Here is a 12,424-nt window from a genome sequence, read left to right on the forward strand (position 1 = left end):
AAATCTTCGCTAATTGGAATTTGGTGACTTAATAACACCCAATGCTCAAGGACTAAAAACCCAAGATTCTCATTTTTTTTGTAAAGAATTTTGCATTATTTTAGATTTCCCTCTATATAGATAGAGTATAGAGCCATCTGCAAAATTTTGCTTAAATTTATTCAACGCTGCATGCGGTTTTATATCCTTATCCCTTGCACTAAAAAATTAATGAGTTATGAAGCTGAAGGCTTAACGTTTTAAGAATATTTGAAAGTTTTGGGAGTTTTCATCGCATTCTTACAAATTCGGGTTGAGTTAATTGAAGTTTGTAACTCTAACTCATTTAATAATGGTAATGTCTGGGGCAGATGGCTTTTCTCGTCTGCGGTAGGCTTTTCTGGTCTCCTCGCTCTGGGTGAGCGAGTGAATTTGGGTTGTAAGATTAAGAATAAAATGGGCTGAGTCCCTTTCGGTTCTATGTGGCGGATATCGGATCTGCGTTAGGTTGTTGGTTGGCCTCGTTTCGGGAAAACGACTGAGTGGGAAGATTTCTGGAAAATGTAAAGACGAGGTTGATTTTTATTGATTTTTTTTTTTTTTTTAAGGAGGTATGTGGAAGCCGGAGGGATTGTTAAGAGGAGCTCGTAGTCCTCTCACAGTCTGTCTCCATGGGAAGAAGGATCAGTTTGACCAAAGGTCGTCTGACTTGACCCTTCTCGGTTATGAGGTCGACTACACGTACTCGGTTATCTTCGCCGGGGTGTACGTTGACGACTCTACCTAACCTCCATTCGTTGGGAGATAAATTGTCCTCTTTGAGGACAGCGAGATCTCCCACTTTTATATTTTGCTTGGGATGCTTCCACTTCACTCGTTTTTGGAGTTCGGATAAATATTCGGTTTTCCATCGCCGGCAGAAGGTTTGATGGAGGGCCTTGAGCTTCTGCCATCTATTTAGCATGGAGGCAGGGCTTTCGTTCGCATCCGGTTCTGGCGGCGCCAGAAGATGGCTGCCGGTGAGGAAATGTCCTGGGGTGAGTGGCTCCAGGTCCGTTGGGTCATTGGACGCCGGGCTGAGAGGCCGTGAATTTAGGCATGCCTCGATCCGGCACAGAAGGGTTTGGAACTCCTCCATGGTATATTTATGGAGAGAAGAGACCTTTTTGAAGTGGCTTTTGAAGCTCTTCACTCCCGCTTCCCACAGGCCGCCCATATGCGGAGCGCCGGCGGGAATAAAATGCCAAGTTAATGCTTGATGGCTATACTTGGAGACTGTTTTGTCTCGGCTTTCTGCCAGGAAGGCTTTGAATTCCGATCGTAGAGATCGGGAAGCTCCGACAAAGTTCGTACCATTGTCGGAGTAGATGTTTTTTGGACATCCTCTTCTCGCGATAAAACGCGAAAAGGCTGCGAGGAAGCATGGGGTGCTCAGGTCACTAGTGGCCTCTAGGTGGATGGCCTTAGTGGAGAAACAAACAAATAGGCATACGTAGCCTTTGGACAGTCGACATCCCCTACCGCGGTAGCTTTTTATGTCGAAAGGCCCCGCGAAATCTACCCCGGTATTGGTGAACGCGCGAGTAAAAGTAGTACGTTCGCAGGGAAGGGTACCCATAAGTTGGGACTGCGCCTGCTTCCTGTGAAGAATGCAGGTTTTGCAGTTGTGGATGATGGCTCTGATCATTGTCTTGACCTTCGGAATCCAATACTGGGTTCGAATAAGGCGGAGCATAAGTTGGTTCTCGCCATGAAGGGAATCATGATGAATCATCATGACTGCAAGGCGAGACAGCTTGCAATTGTAAGGCAAGATGATCGGATGACGCTCGTTGTACGACATGTCTTTTGAGGCTCCTAGACGCCCCCCCGTTCTGATAATATCATCTTTGTCGATGTATGGGTTGAGTGACAGGATTTCACTTTTCCGATCAATAGGTTCCCTATTTTTTAATTGCAAGTATTCTGTACCGTAGGATATTTTCTGACATACTTTTATTAGTGCTTGAGTCGTTGCCTTAATCTCATCGGCTGAGATTGTGCTCGACTCTTCGTGGCATACCGTTTTTGTTTTAGGATGCGTTCTTTTTATAAATCTCCTAACGTAGGATAGGACTCTTAGAGCTCGTGGCAAGTCTGAAAAACGATCGAGTATATCTTCTTGTTCAGCCTGTGTGACGGCATACGACTGTGCTTTCACTTTCTTCTCCTCATATGATGTATGGTAGTCCGTTTCCTGTACTGGCCATTGGATCTTGTCCTCTTGTAACCAAGATGGTCCCTGCCACCACAACGAGTTGTTGACTAATTCACCCGCTGGTAGGCCTCTGCTTCCTAAATCCGCTGGATTTGATTCTGAATCCACATGTAGCCAGTCCTTGCTTCCGACCATGTCGATGATCTTCGTGATGCGGTGTGCGACGAAGGTTGACCAGGAACAAGGCGGTTTCCGTAGCCATGCGAGGACAATGCTGGAATCAGTCCATAGATGCATGGTGATGGGTCCTAATTTGACGCTCCTACAGATTGAGTCAATCATCTCTGCGAGCAATACTGCACCGCAAAGTTCCAGACGTGGGAGGGAGATTGTCTTCACTGGTGCGACTCTGGTTTTTGCCATAAGTAGGTGTGTATAAACATTATTCTCCTTTTTGACGCGCATGTACACGGCTGCTGCATATGCTTTCTCCGACGCGTCACAGAAGCCGTGGATTTCAACCTCGTCTTCTGGTGAGAATTGTACCCAACGTGGTATTCGAATCCTATCTATTTCCGGGTAATCTTGGGTGAAGGTGTTCCACCGCTCCAATGTCGTTGGTGAGACTGGCTCGTCCCACCCTGTGCCTTCTAACCAAATGTTTTGCATAATTATTTTTGCCACTATGACCATTGGGGCAAGCCACCCTAACGGGTCAAAGAGTTTGGCAATAACTGACAGGATCTCTCTTTTTGTTGGCATGTTAGGGTTGTCTAGTGATCCCGCTTTGAAATAAAATAAGTCAGCATGTGCGTTCCACCTTATACCTAATGCTTTCACTGTGCTGGTGTCTTCAAAGGCTAAGAAGTCCTCGCTGAGCAGATCCGATCTCGGGATGTCTTTGAGAACCTCCTCCGAGTTTGATGTCCACTTTCGTAATGGGAACCCTGCCGAATGTAAAACCTGTCGAATTTCGTTTCTTGCCATAATGGTGGAGGTGAGGTTGTGTCCTCCTGCGAGGACGTCATCTACATACATACATTCCCGGAGTATGTTTGATGCTGTGGGATGGGAACTTTGTACATCGTCAGCCAACTGTAACAGCGTCCTTATAGCAAGATAAGGGGCACAATTCACTCCGAAAGTTACCGTTTTTAATTCGTAGAGTCCTATTGGTTCGTTCATGTCTTTTCGAAAAATAATTCGTTGAAATTTGGTATGATTATCGTTCATCCAAATCTGCCTATACATTTTCTCTATATCACTGTTGAAGACGTACCGATAAAGTCTCCAACGAATGATGAGAGTCGGGAGATCTGCTTGGAGTACCGGGCCTGGGAGCAAAACGTCGTTCAGACTTGTTCCATTAGCAGTCGGACTTGAAGCGTTGAAAACGACCCGGACTTTAGTAGTTGTGCTTTCCGCCTTTACCACGGCGTGATGGGGCAGGAAATAATTATCAGGGTCATTTGCTGCGACTGTGCCCTTAATTTTGTGCATATGTCCGAGCGTCTGGTATTCTGAAAGTACCCTTATGTATTCATTCCCTAACTCCGGATTTTTCGTTAACCGCGTTTCATTTCGATAGAATTGCGAGCATGCGCGTTTAAGGGACCCTGCTAATTTTCGTTCTTCCGGGTATTCCTGTCTAAATGGGAGTGAAACGACATATCTTCCATCCTCATTTCTCTTTGTGGTTTCTCTATATAATTTTTCACAATATCTGTCATCGTCGCTAGGGCTTTTAATTTTCGGTACATTTTCCAACTCCCAAAAGGCTTTTAGTTGGTTGTCCAACGCGACCTCGTTGTAAAATGACACGATGCTCTTCGTTGGATTCGGTGTTTCAATACGACCGGTTAGTATCCAACCGAACACTGTCTCTTGGGCCAGAAGTGTATTAAGTACATTCTTTTTTAGACCGCTTAGTATAATTTGGGGATATATATCGCCACCAAGTATGAGGTCTACATCTTCATTGACGTAGAACCTCTTGTCTGCCAAAACTAAGTCTGGGAACGCCTGCATCGTCATTGTTTCGATGTGGCAGGATGGCAGATTCCCAGTTAATTTGGCTAAAATTAGAACAGGAGTAGTCAAGCTAAAGCATGGGTCCACTGGTGAACGTAGCTCGATGGTGGATGCCTCTTTTACTTGAGCAGATACTGCGTTGGTGATGCCTGAAACTTGGGCATGCATTTTCCTTGCCGGCAAATTGATTCTGCGTTTTAGTCTTTCTGTCATGAAAGAGCATTCAGACCCTGAATCAATTAATGCCCGCGCGGAGAAGTCGGTACCATTATGATGAATGTGTACGCGAGCAGTTCCTAATAGCACGCCTGTGCTGGAATTAGCATGACAGGATTTTACATTCTGGTTCGCAGAAGAATTTGGTTGCCCCGATTCCTGTCTCCTTTGTACTTGTGCTGAAGTTGACGGGATATTATCCGCGTCTTTAAATGGATTGCGCCTCGTAGTTTGCTGAACTGTATCCGCATGCAGGAGCGTGTGGTGACGAGAGTGGCATTTGGCGCAGTTGTACGAACTGGTGCACCTCGTCACTGTGTGTCCTGGGGATAAACAGTTCAGGCATCCCCCCATGGATTTGATGAAGTTGATTCTCTCCACTGGGGTCAGATCACAGAATCGGGGACAATTCCGTAACCTGTGTTCAGCTTTGCACATTTTGCAAAAAACCCTGGAAGTTGGTTTTGAGGTAGGTTTTGATACCTTCGTTTGGAAGGCACCAAGTCTTTTTATGGGGGTTTCGGTTGTATGCCGAGTATTTGATGGCTTTTGTCCCTTTTGGGCGTTAGTGCCAGTGAAGCTAGACACTGTTTCCAGTGTCTGAAACCTATTTGATAGAAATTTGTCCATATCTTCCCATTTAGATATGTCCATTTTGTGGTCTATGCTTTGTTCCCATAGAGCCAGTGTACTTTCCGGTAACTTTGTCGAACACAAATATGTTAGTATTGCATCCCAATTGGATGTGTCGATTTTGTGACACTTGAGGGACGATAGACAATTGTTTATATCGCTATGTAATTTCTTTAACGCGCTCCCACACTCACTCTCTACCTTCTTCAAATTAAAAAGAATTTGTAATTGCGTGTTGACTAATATACGCTTGTTTTCATATCTTTCGCAGAGGTTTTTCCAGGCCATATCGAACCCATCATTTGTTAGAGGGCATTTTTTTACAATATCTTTGGCCTCGCCCTGTGTCTTGTTGTTCAGATGGAACAATTTCTCCACCCCCTGTAGGTCGGAATTATTTATGTATATGGCCGTAAACAGGTCACGAAAGGTTGGCCATGATAAATAGTCACCTTTGAAAATCTCCGTGTCGCAAGGAGGGAGGCGGATCTTATGCCCGCGAGGTGCGGCTGGGGGTGCTTGCTCAGAGATAGCGCTGTTTTCTACTTTTTTAAATTTCTCTGCCTCAGCAGATATTGTGGATAAGCATCGCATATATATTGCGTAGGTAGACATATGTTTTTTCCGGATGGCCAACACATCATTTGCGTCGACATCTTCTGATCCCATCAGTGAGTCAAACACAGACTTAACCTTCTTCCATAAGGCACGCAACTCTTCTTGCTGTATCGCAAGAGTGTGCTTATTATGACTTTCCTCTGGAATAAGGCTGTACTGCTGTTCAAACTCTGAGATTAACTCAGCTGATCGGATATAATTTTCCATTTTCTCAACAAATTATCCCTACCAAGCTAAAAACAAATTAATCCTTTTAACAAAAAATGGAGACAATGTTTTAAAAGATCGCTTTTATTTAGTTATTTCAGACTTGGCCGACTCGTCTGATATTTTTTTCTCAAGGGAAGAATAGGCAATGGTGTAACCTACTCGCCAACCGCACGCAAATTATATATATATGTATATATTGATCTGGCTATTAAATTATAAGGGTCAGACTTGGCCGATTCGTCTGGTTTTCCCACGATAAAAGTAAAACAACAATGTGGCTTACTCGCCACCCGCACGTAAATTTATATGTATGTATGTATCGGTGTGTGTATTAATTTATTTGCAGATTATTTTGTGCCGTAAGACAGAGAGCAGGGGGGAGCAACTCCAATGTGTATTGTGCGAAGCAAAGGGGGGCCACCCGCCACTTGAGCGTTCAATTTTATTATAAAAAATACGTGCGCGCGTTGATATAAAAACTCGACGAAAAGTGTAAAAACTCAGTGAAAACTGTTGTAAAAAACTGTGTTGATTGAACTAGTGAAAATTAAAGTGCTTGAAAGGAAAATGAAAATTGCCACTGCCGTATGGTGTTAGATTTTTAATATGAATGTGAGGTTATGTGCACCTCTTCCTTGTGCTGTGTCCGGAGAGCCTTACCGCTGGTGGGGGGACAGACCAGATAGTCACAAGGAATCTTAAACGAAGTTAATGCAACGCGCTTGCACTTATTTTTCTTTTCGGCACTAAAAATTTTTGTTTTTTACACTTTTCGCGGTTAATTAGAAGTCACGTATCGCAGTAAATTGATTTTTTTTTTTTTTACTTTTTATTTTATTGTTTTAACCAAAAAAAAATGTGGCAAGAAATATATAAACTTACGTGGCTGCTGCGTGAAGTAGTGTTTGTTGTTGTGTTGCTGCGGTAAATTGCCTAGATGTGTAATGCCACCAGAAATTAAAAAATACCACCACGATAACTTGCACCAGGAGTGTACCACCAAGCGTGTATATCACCAATAAAAATGTTGAGTGTATCACCACGAAATAAACAATACCACCAAGAGTGTAAGACCGCGACGATATATACTAAATGCTGGTATCACCAAGATATTTGTATGAGAAGTGTTGAGTGTATGTCGACGTTGAAAGTGTCACCAAGATGTGTATCAAAGCGTATCACCAAAAATGTACCCTAAAGGACCGGATTTGTCGCGGTTTTGTGTATCACCAGGATAATTTTTGTTGAAATTTTGCACAATGTGGACTGTATCTTTTATATAGGTGTTGGTTCCTTTTTACGGGGAGAAAGGACCATGTACAATTGTGGTGTTTCGCAGACTCGGCAGCGGAGTGGAGGCACCAGAATTGCGTTTAGGTTAGATTTAAAATGAAAGGAAAAGAAAGGCGAGAGATATTTCTCGTTATAATAATGATTTTATTTGGAGTGAAAATTATAATTAGTACAATAATTTACCTTGTATAAAACTTGTGGCGGGGCTTCTCGGGACGGCTGGTTGTAGTTCGCTCAACGATCGCTGGAAAAGTAGACGGTTGCCTTGTCGAGGACAACCGTTGAACCGCGGAAAAAGTCTCCGGTTTTAAGGGGAAGCTTCCCCACATAGTTGTACCGGCATACATGTATATGTGTACGGACAACATAACCCTATCTATGTACACATATACATGCAGGTGGGCGAACTAGGGGTCGATAAAGTGGTGCTATTAGGGTGGCGCAAATTAAGAAGAATTTAGGCTTCGGGCCTAAACATAACTTCTGAATCGGTCGTTTCAGCGTACTATTCTGAAGCTTCAATGTGGCGACCCGAACTCTACCATCAAGTCCTGGATGGCACTCTATTATTCCTCCAAGGGGCCATTTAGCTCGTTGGGTATTCTCATCCTTCACTATGACTATGTCACCTATTTTGATATCTTCTCCTGGTGTTTTCCACTTATTTCTCTGTTGGAGGGTGTGTAGATATTCATCCTTCCAACGTATCCAAAAATCTCGTTGAATTTTTTGTATCAGCTTCTATTTATTCAAAGATGATATATTGTTGTCATCCTCTGAAGATGGTATCGATACTAATGGTCTCCCGATTAGAAAATGGCCTGGGGTCAAAGCATCTATTCCGTTTTCATCATCAATGGCATATAGTGGGCGTGAGTTTAATGATGCCTCGATCTGTACTAGAACAGTAGACATCTCTTCAAATGTTAGTTTTGTGTCTCCAATTGCTCGTTTCAAATGATATTTCATTCCTTTTACACCAGCCTCCCATATTCCACCAAAATGTGGGCCTGCCGGGGGAATAAGATGCCAAGTAATTTGCTCATTGGCCAAAATTGGTGCAACTTCAGAATTTTGCTTTAATGCTTTTTTGTAAGTTTTGTCGATCCATTTGCTTGCACCCACAAAATTGGTTCCATTGTCGGAATACATGAGAAGAGATTTTCCTCGTCTGCCAAAAAATCTCCTTGGTGCTGCCAAAAATGCTTCTGTTGACAAGTCACTGACTGCTTCCAGATGTATAGCTTTGGTTGAAAGACAGACGAATACTGCGACATATCTTTTAACGATTTTTTTTTCTCGCCCTTTAGAACACCTCATTTGAAAAGGTTCCGCATAGTCTACTCCAGTATATGTAAATGGACTGGATATCGACACTCTGGCTAATGGAAGACAACCCATGAGCTGCGTTGCAGCAGCTTGCTTGAATCGTATGCATTTACAGCAGATACGTATGCAATGTTTCACTGTATTTTTTAATCCGATTATCCAGTATTGTCGCCTGACGATTGCTTCTGTTAACCGATTACCTCCATGTATGGTGGCATAATGAGCATCTTTAACAATTAGTCCCGCCAAGTTTGATTTTGGTATGACTATTGGGTGCTTTTCATTATAAGTTAGCTCTGAATTTGTAAGCCTGCCTCCAACCCGTATAATGCCATTTTTGTCCAAGAAGGGGTTGAGGCTTGCCAATTTTCTTGAACTCTTGACTGCTTTTCCATCAAGAAGTTTACTTAATTCTTCTTTATAAAAGTTCGCTAATGTAGCTGTGTTAAGCTCCTCTGCCGATAAGTGTGAAAATTTGCGCGTTTCTTTCTTTTTACGAAAACGTAAAATGTATGCCACCACTCTTTGTAGTTTTAGCCAACTTGAATATTTGTTTACTAAATCGTGCATAAAAGAATCTTGGTCTTTCGACGTCAATAAAACCGTTACTTTATTACATTCGTTTATCTTGGTGGACTCTTGATCTACTGTTGACGATAGCCACTTGGGTCCGTTCCACCAAATATCCATATTTAATAATTTGGGAGATGGAATACCTCTTGACGCCACATCTGTTGGATTGTCTTTCGTGTTCACGTGTCCCCACGTTATTTGTGGTATAAGTTTTTGAATGTCTTCTACCCGATTTCTAACAAATTTGTCTTTGTTCTTCGGACTTTCAATCCAGCCCAGGGTTATTGTTGAATCACTCCACGCATAAGCTTTGTGATTCCTTGCAATGATCGCACACAACTTACTCATCAATTTTGCTAATAAATGAGCAGCACAGAGTTCCAGTTTGGGAAAAGTTTTCCGATTTTTAATTGGATTAACTTTCGTTTTGGCAGTTACAAGCTTTACGGATTTGCCACCTTTCACGTATACTACTGCAGCGTACGCCTTTTCGGAAGCATCACCGAATCCGTGAATTTCTACATCACATTCCATGCTAGTTTATATCCAGCGTGGAATACGTACTTCTTCCAATATGCCAACAGTGTTAATAAACCGCTTCCATTCGTTTTTTAAATCATCAGAAAGCAGTTCGTCCCATCCAGCCTTTTCAATCCAAAGTTTTTGCATATATAGTTTTGCAACCATAGTGATTGGCGATAGCCAGCCCAACGGATCGAATATTTGGGCGATTTGTGATAAAATACTTCTTTTTGTTATTTTCTTCGGCATTTCCAAATTAATTTTGAACTGGAACTGATCCCAGTATAGCCCAAGTGTTTTCACTGCTTCATTTTCTTTTATTTGAATTATTTCATTTTCTCCCATGGTGGTAATGTTTTTCGTAATATTGTCGAAACTCGATAGCCATTTCCTCAAATGAAATCGAAATAACTGAAGATGCTTGCTGATTTCTTTTTGAATCTAATACATTGATTAACCGAATCTCCACCAGTCATGAGATCATCCATATAAAAATCTTCCTTTATGATTTTTTGAAGCCAGTTGTTGTCACTTGAGCACTTGTTGGCGATTTCAAATAATATGCGCACTGCTAAATATGGCGCTAAAGCGGTACCATATTTCACTGTCGTCAACTCGTATTCATCTATTTTAATTGAAGGATGCTCCCGCCACAAAATTCGATGATACAATTGATCTTTTTCCGAAATTTTAATTTGCCGAAACATTTTTTCAACATCAGCTGTGATTACCACTTTCCATAGCCTCCATTTTAGGATTATATCAATTTTTGTCGTTAATTTATCCTCGCGTATAACAGCCTGGTGTGGCAAATAGTATTTTCCTATTACCTCATCGTTCGCCTTTACCATGTGCCCAAGCTTAATATATTCATGAATGAACTCTTTGTAATCATTGCAAAGCTTTTCACTCTTTTTGAACGTAGCTTCCATGGATAGCAGCCGGGCAACTGCCTGTTTACGAGAGTCACCTAATTCCATGTCGTCTTTAAATGGAATTTTCACAATGAATCGTTCATCTTCATCTTGTTTGGTGGTTTCCTCGAATTTTTTTAAACATATTTCGTCTTCCACTTTACGTTCTTCATCTTGTTCTTCCTCTAGCTCCCAAAATCTTTCAAGGTTGGTTACTGCCGATGTGACTTTGCCTGATTTCTTTTGCTTAATTATTCCAGACAAAGTCCAGCCAAACTTCGTAGCTTCTGCTAGAACTCCATTCTGCTTTTTTATACCTTTTTCTATTATTCTGCCGAATATATCACCACCAATCACCATGTCAATTCTATCAGCTTTGTTAAATTGTGAGTCAGCAAGGGTGTAGTTTTTCCATTTGTTGAAGTCAAGCTTCAATGATTGATCGGGTTGAGCAGTGGTGAGAGTTGGTAGAACTATGGCATCGACAATTTCAGCAAATTGACTGAGGAATCGTGGTTTAATTTCTACTTGAACCTTGCATTTTGATTCACCCACCGCAACATCGCCTAGTCCATGAAGTTTCGTCTTGATTTTTGTTTTTGGAACCGCTAATATCTGTGCGGCTTCTTGTTGTTGTTGTAGCAATGCTCGCCCCACCTAATATCCGCGACCGATCACAAATTGTCATCAATATCCTCTAACGGGAGTCCAAGGAAACTTGCCGTTTCAACAGGGGTGGACCATAAGGAAAGGGCTGTTAGAGGCGTTGGTTCCACATTACAACTGAAGAGATGGTTGGTGTCATGTGGTGACACGTTGCAAGCGGGGCATACATTTTGTATGTCGGGGTTGATTCTGGATAGGTAAGAGTTTAACCTGTTACAGTATCCAGAACGAAGTTGAGCAAGAGTGACACGCGTTTCCCTGGGAAGTATGCGTTCCTCTTCCGCAAGTTTTGGATAATTTTCGTTAAGCACTGGATTCACCGGGCAATTCCCGGCATAAAGGTCCGACGCCTGTTTATGGAGTTCACCAAGGACCTGCTTGTGTTTTTTCACTTCATACGGCTGGGTTCTCAGGTGCCGTATTTCCTCAAAATGCTTACGGAGATGACTCCTTAAGCCCCTAGGCGGTGCTGGTTCATCAATCAGATGTCTGTTGGGATGCCCAGGTTTCTGGGTATTCAACAGGAACTGTTTGGTCAGCATCTCATTTCTCTCCCCGATGGGGAGTATTCTCGCCTCATTATGCAGATGGTGTTCTGGGGACATAAGAAGACAGCCCGTGGCGATTCTGAGAGCAGTATTTTGGCAGGCCTGTAGTTTCTTCCAGTGGGTGATTTTTAGGCTTGGCGACCATATGGGTGACGCGTAGCACGTAATCGGCTGGCTAATTGCTTTGTATGTAGTCATGAGCGTTTTTTATCTTTTCCCCAAGTACTGCCAGCGAGGGATTTGAGGATTTTGTTACGGCTCTGAATACTCGGAACAATTGCGGCTGCGTGCTCACCAAAATTTAGACCCTGATCAAACGTCACACCCAAGATTTTGGGGTGTAGGACAGGCGGTAGCGTAGTGCCATCGACGTGGATGTTCAAAATGGTCGACATTTGGGGCGTCCATGTTGTAAATAAGGTCGCGGAAGATTTAGTCGGTGATAATGCCAGGTTTCGCGAGGCGAAAAAACTGGAGAGATCAGGGAGGTAGCCGTTTATTTTATTGCATAGCGCATCGATCTTTGGGCCTGGGCCTGTGGCCATTATTGTGCAGTCATCGGCGTAGGAAACGATTGTGACTCCTTCCGGTGGTGAAGGTAGCTTAGATATGTGGAAATTAAACAAAAGTGGGGATAGGACACCACCCTGTGGCACCCCTTGTTTAATTCTCCTTGGTTTTGATGCTTCGTTTCT

At 42.7% G+C, this 12,424-nt stretch overlaps 1 protein-coding gene across 2 annotated transcripts in view; it reads left to right on the top strand.

Annotated features, from left to right (window-relative positions):
- The window catches only part of dan (protein distal antenna), a 418,576-nt gene that overhangs the window by 162,865 nt on the left and 243,287 nt on the right, over positions 1 to 12,424 (top strand). The window lies entirely within an intron of this gene.

This window comes from Eurosta solidaginis, chromosome 1 (genome assembly GCF_040869045.1).
Source record: "Eurosta solidaginis isolate ZX-2024a chromosome 1, ASM4086904v1, whole genome shotgun sequence".
Taxonomy (NCBI): domain Eukaryota; kingdom Metazoa; phylum Arthropoda; class Insecta; order Diptera; family Tephritidae; genus Eurosta; species Eurosta solidaginis.